The 12,098-nt window shown below is 39.2% G+C and overlaps 1 protein-coding gene across 1 annotated transcript in view; it reads right to left on the bottom strand.

Moving 5' to 3' along the window:
• Window positions 1–12,098, bottom strand: part of LOC143891127 (uncharacterized) — a 59,090-nt gene that overhangs the window by 574 nt on the left and 46,418 nt on the right. The gene's annotated exons all lie outside the window — the stretch shown is intronic.

Here is a 12,098-nt window from a genome sequence, read left to right on the forward strand (position 1 = left end):
AAGAGGGGTCATGACGGCCCATCAAACCTAAACGAATAACCATCACACTTAGGGTGCTTCAGATAAAAATCTGGCAGCATGACGGCCCTCCAAAAGGATCGTGCCAATGTAAACTCATGGTTTATCACTAACACTAAAGAATAGGGCCACACTCAAAAGGTTTTAAATAAAATCTGGCAGCATGGCGGCCCCATTGAAGGATCATGGTAAGGTAAGCTCATGGTTTATCAATAACCTCAAAGAATATCGGTCACACTCAATATATTCTGATTAAAATCCGGCAGCATAATGATTGTACAAAAAGATGTGGTAAGGTAAGTACATGGTTTGACGACAAGCCTAAACAGATGATGACCACACTCAGGACATTTAGAGAAAATCCGGCAGCATGACAGCTGTACTAGGAGATATGGTATGGTAAGCACATGGTTTATCAATAACCCTAAAGGATAATGGTTACGCTCAAGGTTTTTGGAGAAAATCCAGCAGCATAACGACTGTACTAGGAGGGTCTCGGCAACTAAGCATAAAGAATACGCCGACAAGGTCAAGATGAAGCAGGGCTCTCAGCAAGAACACACACTCTGGTAGTAATAATGACAAGATAGACTCACAATCGACATGCGGAGCGATCTGATCAAGATCGATCAAAGGATCAAGCTCAGGGAAGATAGATCATGGCTAGAAAGATAATGATGTGGAACCAATTATCTGACCGTAATCCAAAAGATGGATAGATAGGGAGAATGGATTAGATTAAGAAAGAAAACCTAACTAAGAAGCATGCCATAATCTAATAATAAATATATATACATATATATACATCCTAACCAGGGGCACCAATCCTAGTATAATCTAGCGGATTCAAGGAAGTCTCGACTAAGTGAGTGCACTAGGACTGCGTTGTAGCCACATAAAGTGAGCTACCCTAGTCTATAAATGGGTCAGGGCTCGTAACTCTAGGCTCCACATGTGTAAGCAACACATGTTCATCTCTATATGAATGCAATATATACATATACAAACACTGGCACTTCCTAGTTGGGTTTCACTAAGTCAGTAAGTATATACATAATATATAATTCTACCTTGTTTTCTTTCGGGACTATTCTCTTTACATTCCTCGGGATCCTTTTTGTACTTCGGGACTATAACGATTTTGGGAATACTTGTTCGGGGTTAGGCGATGACGGACGACAACCTCTTGAGCCAAAACCCCGCTTCAATCAAAAGGGATAAAAATATATAAAAATACAAAACAACAAAAATCCAAAAACAGCAAAAAACATTAAAAGCACCAAAAGCGTTTTTTCGAAATTCTGTTTCGAACTACGTTGGCTTGATCCCTTTCCACAGGGTACGTAGGCAGCTCTGGACCATCATCCCGAGTTCAGTCAAACTTTTCTCAAAAAATCTTTCAAATCTTTTTAATAAAACATTTTCAAGCCTTAAAAAAAATACAAAAACCAAAAGGGCAAGGATGGTGATTGCTAGGTCACTCGGAGCATTCTTTTCATTTCATTTCCAATTTTGATCGTGGTTTTCCGGTTTTATCAGTTTTCCGACGTTTTATCGAGTTTTGGGACGGGTGACGATGTAGCGTGGCTCCTTCATAGGGATTGTCCTCGCTGAGCCCAACGATAGGCTATGACGATCGTGAGACTTATCCAATCTTTAGCGGATCAGGATCGCTAAGCTTGATTCATTAGAATCACTCCCTTTTCTTTTCCCTGGCATTCTTGGTCCTCATACACCGTTGATTTTCCGATTCGTTTTTTTTCCTTGTGTCTTTTAGCTCATTGTGTGTTTACCTTTGACTTCTTATGTGATACAGTTAGCTTGCTTACTTTTCTAGCATGGGATTGATTATTATTTTATTAGCATTATCTCTTACATAAGCTCGCATGCCGGTGTGTTTATTATACTGCTTTGGCTATTTATTGCTGTGCTTATCTGTCCATTAACATGCTTAGCTGTAGCATTTATCTGCTTACTTATCATGATCATATGCTGAGCTGTAGCATTTATCTGCTTACTTATCATGATTATATGCTTAGCTGTAGTTATTTACTGCTTTTCTGTTTGTCTTATCTGCGATACTACTTGCTTAATTGTAGATGTGCATGCGGATGTTACTGCTTTCCTAGATGTGATAGGTTAGGATTAAATGCGGTGAATTAGGATTTGGATGTTTATTTTCTTTTGCCCATCCCCGGGTCATGCATGCTTAGATAGACGTTTTCTCGGGGATACTCATTCCCATTTCATCTGATTTTCGCCCAAAACTCTTCAAACTTAATAATAAATGGCATAAGATACTAGGCGCCCACACTTGGGCGAATTGTGGCAGCTCTTCGGATCTTCCTCATTCGTCACCAGGCACGAACTTTTGTATCTCTGGTTATTCGTTGCGACTGAGTATTGTATGGGATCCAGAGCCAATTTCCTTGGATGGCGACTCTTCTTTGTTATAGGTACATCTTGGTTCCTGGCTAGTCCCTGAATCAAGAAGTATCTCATTTATATCGCCACCCATGCTGTGAGTGGCATCATTTCGAGAGTTCTCTGGTAGAGCTCTCCTTCACATTGTGGAGATCTTAGAGGATTGACGTGGGATCTCGTATCCCTCGCTTACCGTCCTCGGGATCGGGATCCACAGGCTGGCGACTCTGTTGGGGAGTTCTTGGAACATTGCCTAACTCTGTAAAAATGCCATTTTTACTAATTTTGAAGAAATTTTGGGGTAATATTATTTTAAATGGGAACCTTTTTCGCTAGAAGCCAGGGGTACCAAATAGGTGCGTAAATAAAATAAGGTATTCACACACTACACTACATGCATTATCATATTTCTTATTTCTTTCATTATTTTTCATTGTTTTTCATTATTGTCTCCACGGGATAAATACAATGCGTGCCCGACTGGGATGTCATTACCCTGATGGTGCTATTGAATCTATTTCCAAGCTATGCGCCGGTGCTGCACCCGTAAACACTCGGTGTACTTGTGTTTACAGCAGCCGATGAGCAATGAAGCATACTATTGTGGGACCCAATCCCGCGAGAGGGGTGGGGCGCGAGCCGCCACGCTCTCTCTTGGTCTCTCGTACCCACGCGATTGGCGTGTGCATTTTAATTATTGATTTTAATTCATCTTTTATGTGAACTTGGGATCACTAAGGCAATCCGAATTCCACACAAAAGAGACTGACAGAGTCGCCACCTAGATGTGGGATCTAGGACCCATGATTAACCAGAAATCTAGACTCGCTACCTGGTTACAAGAATGGAAGGTATGGGGATTTATCCACCACATGCACCATTCCTGCCCGATAATCGGTCTTCGATTCCAAAAGCTAACTCTTTTAAATTTATTTTAAATGGCTCATTCAACTCTCTGTTAATGTGCTAACTACGGGACATGCATCCTATGATCTAATTTCAATGTGAATCCTAAATGTGTATCTTGATTTCTTAATTTGTCTGGATTCATTCTAAGTGAAAGTTCTCCTAAAGTTCTAATTTCATGAAAAATCCTAAGTGATTTGATTAAGCATTTACAAGAAAATTAATATACAAAACACCACAATTTGTTGTGGTGCCGACTCGCGGTTGGTATGCCATCAGACATCCAAGCTGCCTACGTACCCAAGCCTCACTGGGATCAGAGTCGACGTAGTTCGGTGCACCTAAGCTAAGCTACTTATGCCTAACTCAATTAAGACACCGACTTAGACGGGATTGACTGTTTCAACAGTTTTAGGAGAAGTTATTTAATTCAAGTTGAGGATTTTATTATCCTAGGATTTCATCTAAGATGCTATATGATTCTTATCTAAATGCAAGTTGTTCCTTAGACTAATGCAGGTTAGCCTACATCCTAGTTTACTAGGCTTGTCCTAGGGAAAGATTGGGTGACTAGTGTAACTAGACCTATGGCACGGTTGCTATACATAGCAAACGTCCGTGATGAGGCTGGACTCCTAACTCTAGGACTCCCTAAAACCTAAGACTCCCTAAAACTTAGGACACGACACGACACCAGTGTTCCTAAATTGGGCTCTAATGGTTCTTACGACGGAAACCATAATCCAATGGTTCCGAGAGACACGAGATGAATCGATTTCAGTTCTTGAAGTTAATTAATTTCAGATTTCAAGGATTTTCAGTTCTTGGACATTAAAGGATTACCAATGGCTCTAGGGTTTACCAATTTCGGCCCAGAATAGCATCCAAGGAAGGGAATCGTGCGCTCTTTCCTTGCGCAATTTAATACTTAGGTTATAGCACCTTATTGCCTGGCATATCTCAGGATTTCCGTGGACAGTAACCTCGGAGCCAACAACGTGCTATAGCTTAAATATTCAAATTGTCAAAGATCGAGTGCAATAGGGATACGATTATGGATGCACTGGCCATTTTTCCAGGGAAATCTAAAGATCCTAATATTGCTGTTTCAATGGATTAAGGAGTTAATATGTGACAGAGATTTAAGGTTCTTTAGAGATTTTCAGATGATTTTTAATTAATTTCGGATTTTCAATGAATTTTATCAATTTTAAACCATATGAGTGATTTTACAAGGGAAACCGTTGCAAATGAATTCGAAATGAGTTGAAACTTCTACAGCAGAAAGATATGATGAGATGTAGCTTATTGAGAGATTTTTACAGATTTTTACATTAAGCTCATATTTAATTTTGATTTAACAATTAATTGACCAGATTGCAAAAATAACACAGGAACTACTAGAAATAGAAATCTAAATTCAGTGAAATTTCTACAGAAATAAGATATGAGTAAATATAGCATGCTGTGAGATTTTCATGAATTTTGGAAACTATTTACTATCAGTTTCGGATTTGTCAATTTTCAGCCCAGATTATGAATTAACACTACATCCTATATGAAATAAGATCTAAATCACTTGAAAATTTTACAGAAACTAGAAATATGGAATATAAGAATACTGTAAAAATGTTGAGAATTTTATCCGTGATCTGTTATCAGTAAAAATTCTCCCAAAATCTGATAAGTTTCAAAGAAAGTATAAAATGATAAACGAAACCAATTCCAAAAATTCCCAAAAATTCATGGTAGAATGTATCAGTATTATATTATTTTCCTACGAAATTTCATTAATTTTGGAATTCGTTTAGTATATATTTTATTTTTCTTCATCGAAAAGATATTTTTGAAGAGTTTTCTATTTTTTAAACACGATTTTCGAGAAAATTACGACTCCGGAAAACATCCTTTAATCTTGTTTTGATATGATGAACACAAGAAAAATTTTAAATTCCAAAAAATAGATCATCCTGAGATGGCTATTTTTTCGAATTCCGTAATTACTCAGCCATTATTTTAAATAAAATACCCCTCTTCACTGAAATTTTCGAAAACCGTTGATCCAATGTCCGATCCGATCCGATGATTATCTTACTCTATTTAGATAGATCGTTGTATTAAATTTCGGGACGAAATGGAATCGAAATACCCATGTAGATCATGATTTTTAGCATACACATTTAATATTCAATTAAATTCAATTAAAGGCTAAAAATCATGCAAAATTCATAATAAATGCCAAATAATTCGGGAAAAATCCGAGAGTAGGGTACCAACCTGTGGTGAAGATCCTCGCCGAATCCGAGAGCTGCAGAGTCCGAAGAATATTGCCGACGCGTAATCCAATGCTCGCTTCCTTCTTCTTCTCTTTTTTTTTTTTCTTTTATTTTCCTTGTTTTCTCACAGCCGAGAGAATGATATAGATGAGACAGAGGGAGATGGAGGGAGACCAAGGGAGAGATGCCAAGAGAAGGATAGAGAGTGACAGAGAGAGGCTTAGGGAGCGATAGAGAGTGACAGAGAGGGGCTTAGGGAGAGATAGAGAGTGACAGAGAGAGACTTAGGGAGAGGTAGAGAGTGACAGAGAGGGGGTGAGAGGAGTATAAAGAGAGTGACAGAAGTAGAGAGGAGTAGAGAGAGGGTGAGAGAAATAGAGAGGAGTAGAGAGAGAGAGAGAGAGAGAGAGAGAGAGAGAGAGAGAACAAAAAAAAACAGAGTATTACGATACTCTGTTTTTTTCACGCTATTTTTTTTTGTTTTTTTTATATGAGTGCTGTTGATGAAGGGATGGCAGATGAGAAAAAAATGAAGGGGGTGAGAAACCGAGAGAAAACAGAGTGAGAGGTTGAGGGAAGCTGCGTGAGATGAGAAGGGAGTTGAGAGAGCCTCTGTTTTTTTTTTCTTTTCTTCGGAGCAACTGCCGTCTAGTTTTTTTTCTTTTTTTTTTCTTTTTAAAAGAACATGCTTGCTGTTGGAGAGGGGAGGCAGAGACAGATGAGAGATGATGAGAGATGAGAGGGATGACTTTGAGAGATAAAGGGAGATCGGAGAAAAACCGAGAGAGTTCTGTTGAGAGATCAAGAGAGATATATGAGCTTCAGAGCTTATTCAGAGAAAAACGTGAAAGCTTTTTTTTCTTTTTCCTTTTTTCCTTCCCCTCCTCCTCGTGGGAGAATTGGGTTATATCGTTTAATGGAATGGCCATTGCCATAATTTAGAGAAGGTTGCCAAAATTATCTGTGGGTTCCCAATAATGGCTGAGTATACTTTTATAGAAATTGCCATTAAAATCCCTTTTCCAAGTGGGCAAGAAAAGACTGCACTATATTCATTTCTCTTTTATAGAATTTCGGTAGATATCTTTGCCCAAATCGAATTCTTACCGGGAGCATAGAATCCTAATAAGGAAGGAAATATATTCACAAAATTTTGTACTAAAATAATGCCCAAGCCGATTCCAAAAAAATAAAAACATGCTTGCCTCTATGATTGCACAGCAACAACTCTATTTCGTCACCCTCAGCTCCTAAAATAGTGGGTCCCAACAATCCAAAAAGGCTTAAATTATTAGAGCATCCTCAAATCAACCGAATATGATGTCTTTTGTGGCTTTTGAAAATATGGGTTGATCCAAACCATCCAGTTGATGACTTGTGACATAAATCGACCTTGCCCGCCAAACATTTTCTATAGAACGATCCGAACCATCATTTTAGTGGGCTGATCTGAGCCGTTCATTTGATATCCCAATGCAAATTGGTTTCGCCTTATTAAATTAATTCCATGTATGATCCCGACTATTCATTTGACAGATAACGGATCACGACATGAGCTGGGGATGCCCCGCTGGACTGTTTCCAAATGATGATCCAAACCATTCGATTGGTGGGTCACGACATAAAAAACCATATGCTCAACACTCATATTTAATAAGAACAATGCGGGGTACATTGACTTGATCCCATTCCAATCAAAATATTCAATGCGGGCCTACCCAGTGGGTCCAAATTTAAACAAATATCCAATACGGGCCCACCGAACGGGTCCAAATTCTCTCTTGCTCGGACTCTCGCGAATAACCCTTCTCAACACTTAGCGAAAAGGAAAATGCGGAACACGGCAGAAATAATTAAAAGATCGAGAAAACATAGGGAGTGGACACGAGAATGGAAAACACTGAAAAAGACTGGTAACAAAACATTAACTTCTTTGTTGATCAGAGCGGAGCAAAATGGGGGTGTCTACAGATGCCCCTCTTTGGTAGAGATGACATAGTCGTCGAATACCAAAGCAAAAGTGACAGAGCCATTTTTCGCAGCTTTAATCAACAAAGGACTCTACACAAAACGGAACCTAGACGCAAACATTTACTACCTAATGCAAGACCCTAAACGAAGTCCCAGAATTGGAATGCAGTAAGAAATCCCGATGCGGCGCCGTTCACAAACAGGCAATGAGAGAAAGGGATACCATTTTCGAATGGATATTCGGAGGGGACTGAGATATCACATTTGTGTGATGCTCAAAGAGAATAAGAGACCATAGTCGTATGGACTTGGAGAGAATGAAATACCGTATTTGTACGGATTCCAAGGAAATGAGACATCATAGTTGTATGATGTTCAAAGAGAATAAGAGACCATAGTTGTATGGACTCGAAGAGAATGGAATACCGTATTTGTACGGATTTCAAGGAAATGAGACATCATAGTTGTATGATGTTCAAAGGGGATAAGAGACCATAGTTGTATAGACTCGAAGAGAATGAAATACCGTATTTATACGGCTTCCAAGGAAATGAGACATCATAGTTGTATGATGTTCAAAGAGAATAAGAGACCATAGTTGTATGGACTCGAAGAGAATGGAATACCGTATTTGTACGGATTTCAAGGAAATGAGACATCATAGTTGTATGATGTTCAAAGGGGATAAGAGACCATAGTTGTATGGACTCGAAGAGAATGAAATACCGTATTTGTACGGATTTTAAGGAAATGAGACATCATAGTTATATGATGTTCAAAGGCGATAAGAGACCATAGTTGTATGGACTCGAAGAGAATGAAATACCGTATTTGTACGGATTTTAAGGAAATGAGACATCATAGTTGTATGATGTTCAAAGGCGATAAGAGACCATAGTTGTATGGACTCGAAGAGAATGAAATACCGTATTTGTACGGATTTTAAGGAAATGAGACATCATAGTTGTATGATGTTCAAAGGCGATAAGAGACCATAGTTGTATGGACTCGAAGAGAATGAAATACCGTATTTGTACGGATTCCAAGGAAATGAGACATCATAGTTGTATGATGTTCAAAGGGGATAAGAGACCATAGTTGTATGGACTCGAAGAGAGAATGAAATACCGTATTTGTACGGATTCCAAGGAAATGAAACATCACATTTGTATGATGCTCAAAGATAACTCAGAGATAATGGAACATCGTATTTATACGAATTCCAAGGAAATGAGACATCATATTCGTATGATGTTCAGAGAGAAAATATCATTTTCAAATGGATTCAGAGAGAGATATGATAATTTGAGCTTCGAAAGAAATCGAAATTTCCAATTAGCAACTTTAGAAGCAAAGGATTTAACAACACCATGCAGCAAAGGACTTTCAGGGCTTAAATATAAGATGCCACTTCATTAGCAACCTGCCCCAGTTTGAAGCATTCTAACCTCCTTCTATTCACTGACCAGAGATCATTCTTCAAAGATCTTTGCCATTCGTGACAGTGTCACCTTTTTCCAAGTTTCTCAGAACCTGTTAATGAACCTGCCTTCAGAGTGATTGCACCCTACAACAATTCTAAAAATAGAGTTCGTAAAATTTTTTTCTTTTAACAAAATAGAACCACAGACATTTGTAATAAAAGAAAAAATAAGAAAGATTACTCCAGTAATCTCGTGATGCTTCTAACTTATCAGCATTTTCTTTTGGGTTAGGCTAGCCTCTTTTAAAGAATGTTTCTCCATTGATAAACTTCTTCACTTATTTTTAAGACAGTGATACTTCATATATCTTTCTATCAACTTTCGGATTGCTTTGAAATTAATGCCCCTAGTTTCGGGACTCATTGTTATTTTTGCCTGACCTACTGTAATTTCAGAGATCGCTGTAATTCTTCTGGGGAGAACCCCATCTTACCACGACCAAGTCTTCCTTTTTGGATTTTTAACTTGGCGGACCGCTCGGCCTTAACTTTTGCCTGAATCGCCTTTTCAGGTTTTCGACTCAGTAGGCCACCCCCTTAACTTTTGCCTAAGCCGCCCTTTCAGGTTTTCAACTTAGCAGGGGAATGATCCTAAATTTTGTCTAGATCGCCTTTTCAGGTTTTCAATCTAGCGGATCTTCAAGCTCCATTTTTTTCTTTTTCTTTATTTTTTCTTTTTCTTTTTCTTTTTACTTGAACACCAACAAGGACTTTATAGGTGAGGTAGGGCTTTTCAAAGAATGGCTTAAGGTTTTGCAAGAATTTCGACCGAACCTGTGAATAGGTTGCCTACGTATCCCAGTGTAGGAATCAGGTCATGCGTAATTCAGGGCGAACGCCCCTAATTCGAAGGTATTTCAATTTTTCTTTTCTTTTCGCATGGATTTTTTTTTTCTTTTTCTTTTTTCAACTTCTGCTTGGAATAATTGATTTTCTTCTTTTGAAACAACCGAACTCGATTTGACCGAGCTGCCTACGTACCCTGGTGTAGGGATCAGGTCATGCGTAGTTCAGGGCGGATGCCCCTAGTATATTGGGTTTTGAAGGAAAATTTTATTTAGGCTCGAAAGGGTTTGCAAAAGGTTATATATCTTTTAATTTTGGGTTATGAATTTGGGATTTATTCGGCCAAAGGACGGCCTTTTGGTGTTCAAGCATAGAACCTCTTGAGTTGATCAAGATTTGTTGGTTCCGGTAATATTTCTCCATTTAAATTACAGAGCTTGACGGCTTTTCCGGGTAAGATTTGGTCCACAATGTATGGTCCTGACCAATTTGGCTTGAATTTGCCTCTTGGGTCAAACACTGGTGCTCGATTCTCTTTCAAAACAAGATTGCCTTCTTCTAGATCTCTGATTTTAACCTTTTTATTAAAAGCCCGGGCTATTCTGCGCTGGTAACCTTGCACATGGTAAAGCGCCTTTAACCTCTTCTCATCTAGCATGTTCAGCTCTTTATATCTGGCATCTGCCCATTCATTTTCTGGCAACTTAGCCTCAGTCAATACTCGAAGCGAAGGTACACGGATCTCAACAGGTAGCACTGCCTCCATCCCGTAAACAAGAAAGTAGGGGGTTGCCCCAGTTGAAGATCTAATTGATGTTCTGTAAGCCCACAAGGCATACGGTAACTTATTCGACCAATCCTTATAAGTTTCTGACATTTTGCTAATGATAGTCTTGACATTCTTGTTTGCAGCTTCCACCGCTCCATTTGTCTGAGGACGATAAGGTGAGGATTTATGATGCTTAATCTTGAATTCTTCGCAAAGAGTGATTACTTCTTTCTTGAAATGAGATCCGTTATCTGAGATAAGTTCATGGGGAATCCCATATCTGCATATGATGTTGGTGCGTATGAATTTAGCAACTGATGCGGATGTAAGCTTTGCATAGGAAGCGGCCTCGACCCACTTGGTGAAGTAGTCAATTGCAACGAGTATGTACTCGTGACCATTAGATGACTTAGGAGAAATCTTGCCAATGATGTCAATTCCCCATACCGAAAACGGCCAAGGAGAGGTAAGAGAATGCAATTCGGTGGGTGGTACATGGATGAGATTCGCATGTATTTGACATTTATAGCATTTCTTCACAAATGTATGACAATCTGCTTCCAATGTTGGCCAATAGTACCCCAGACGTAGGATCTTCTTTGCCAGCATCTTTCCATTCATATGAGGCCCACACACCCCTTCATGAATATCTGCGAGAATTTCCTCCGCCTGATCTTCAGTGACACATAAGAGTTGAATTCCATCGAAAGACCGTCGATACAACTCTCCTCCACAAATGACAAAATTAGCTGTCAATCTCTGCAAAGTCCTTATTTCTTTATTCGACGCCTCATTGGGATGCCCCTGGCCTGAGATGTAGTTCTTTATGTCCGTATACCATGGTTTACCATCGGGACATCTTGCAGCTATCTCTATAGCATCAACATATGCAGGAGCCCATTGCTCTTGAACCGTGATGGGCCTCATCTTCATATTGTGAGGTATGTCAATCATAGAAGCTAATGTTGCTAAGGCATCGGCGAATCTATTCTTCAACCTTGGCAGATAACTGAAAGTGATGCACTGGAATTGTTTAGCAAGAGCATCCAAGTACTCATGATATGGCAATAGCTTTTCTTCTTTGGTTCTCCATTCTCCTTGAGTTTGGCAAATGATTAACTTCGAATCTCCATATACGTCAAGATTCTCTATGCCTAAGGCCAATGCAGCCTCAAGCCCAACAATGCATGCTTCATACTCTGCCATATTGTTGGTGCAATTGAATTGTAACTTAACGGCAAGGGGAACATGCTCATTTAGAGGTGACACAAGCAATGCCCCTACTCCTTGTCCTGTTTGGTTTGCTGCTCCATCAAAATATAGGGTCCAACCAGTTTCTGGATATTCATCTTCTATCATCATGATCTCTTCATCTGGGAACATCGGCTTGAAAGGTTGATTTTCTTCTCGGGGTGCTTCCGCCAATTGCTCAGCAATGACTCGGCCCTTTACTGATTTTTGGGTT

The sequence above is a fragment of the Tasmannia lanceolata genome, unplaced genomic scaffold, assembly GCF_043159265.1.
Source record: "Tasmannia lanceolata isolate RefF3 unplaced genomic scaffold, GAP_Taslan_0.1 ptg000013l, whole genome shotgun sequence".
Lineage (NCBI taxonomy): Eukaryota > Viridiplantae > Streptophyta > Magnoliopsida > Canellales > Winteraceae > Tasmannia > Tasmannia lanceolata.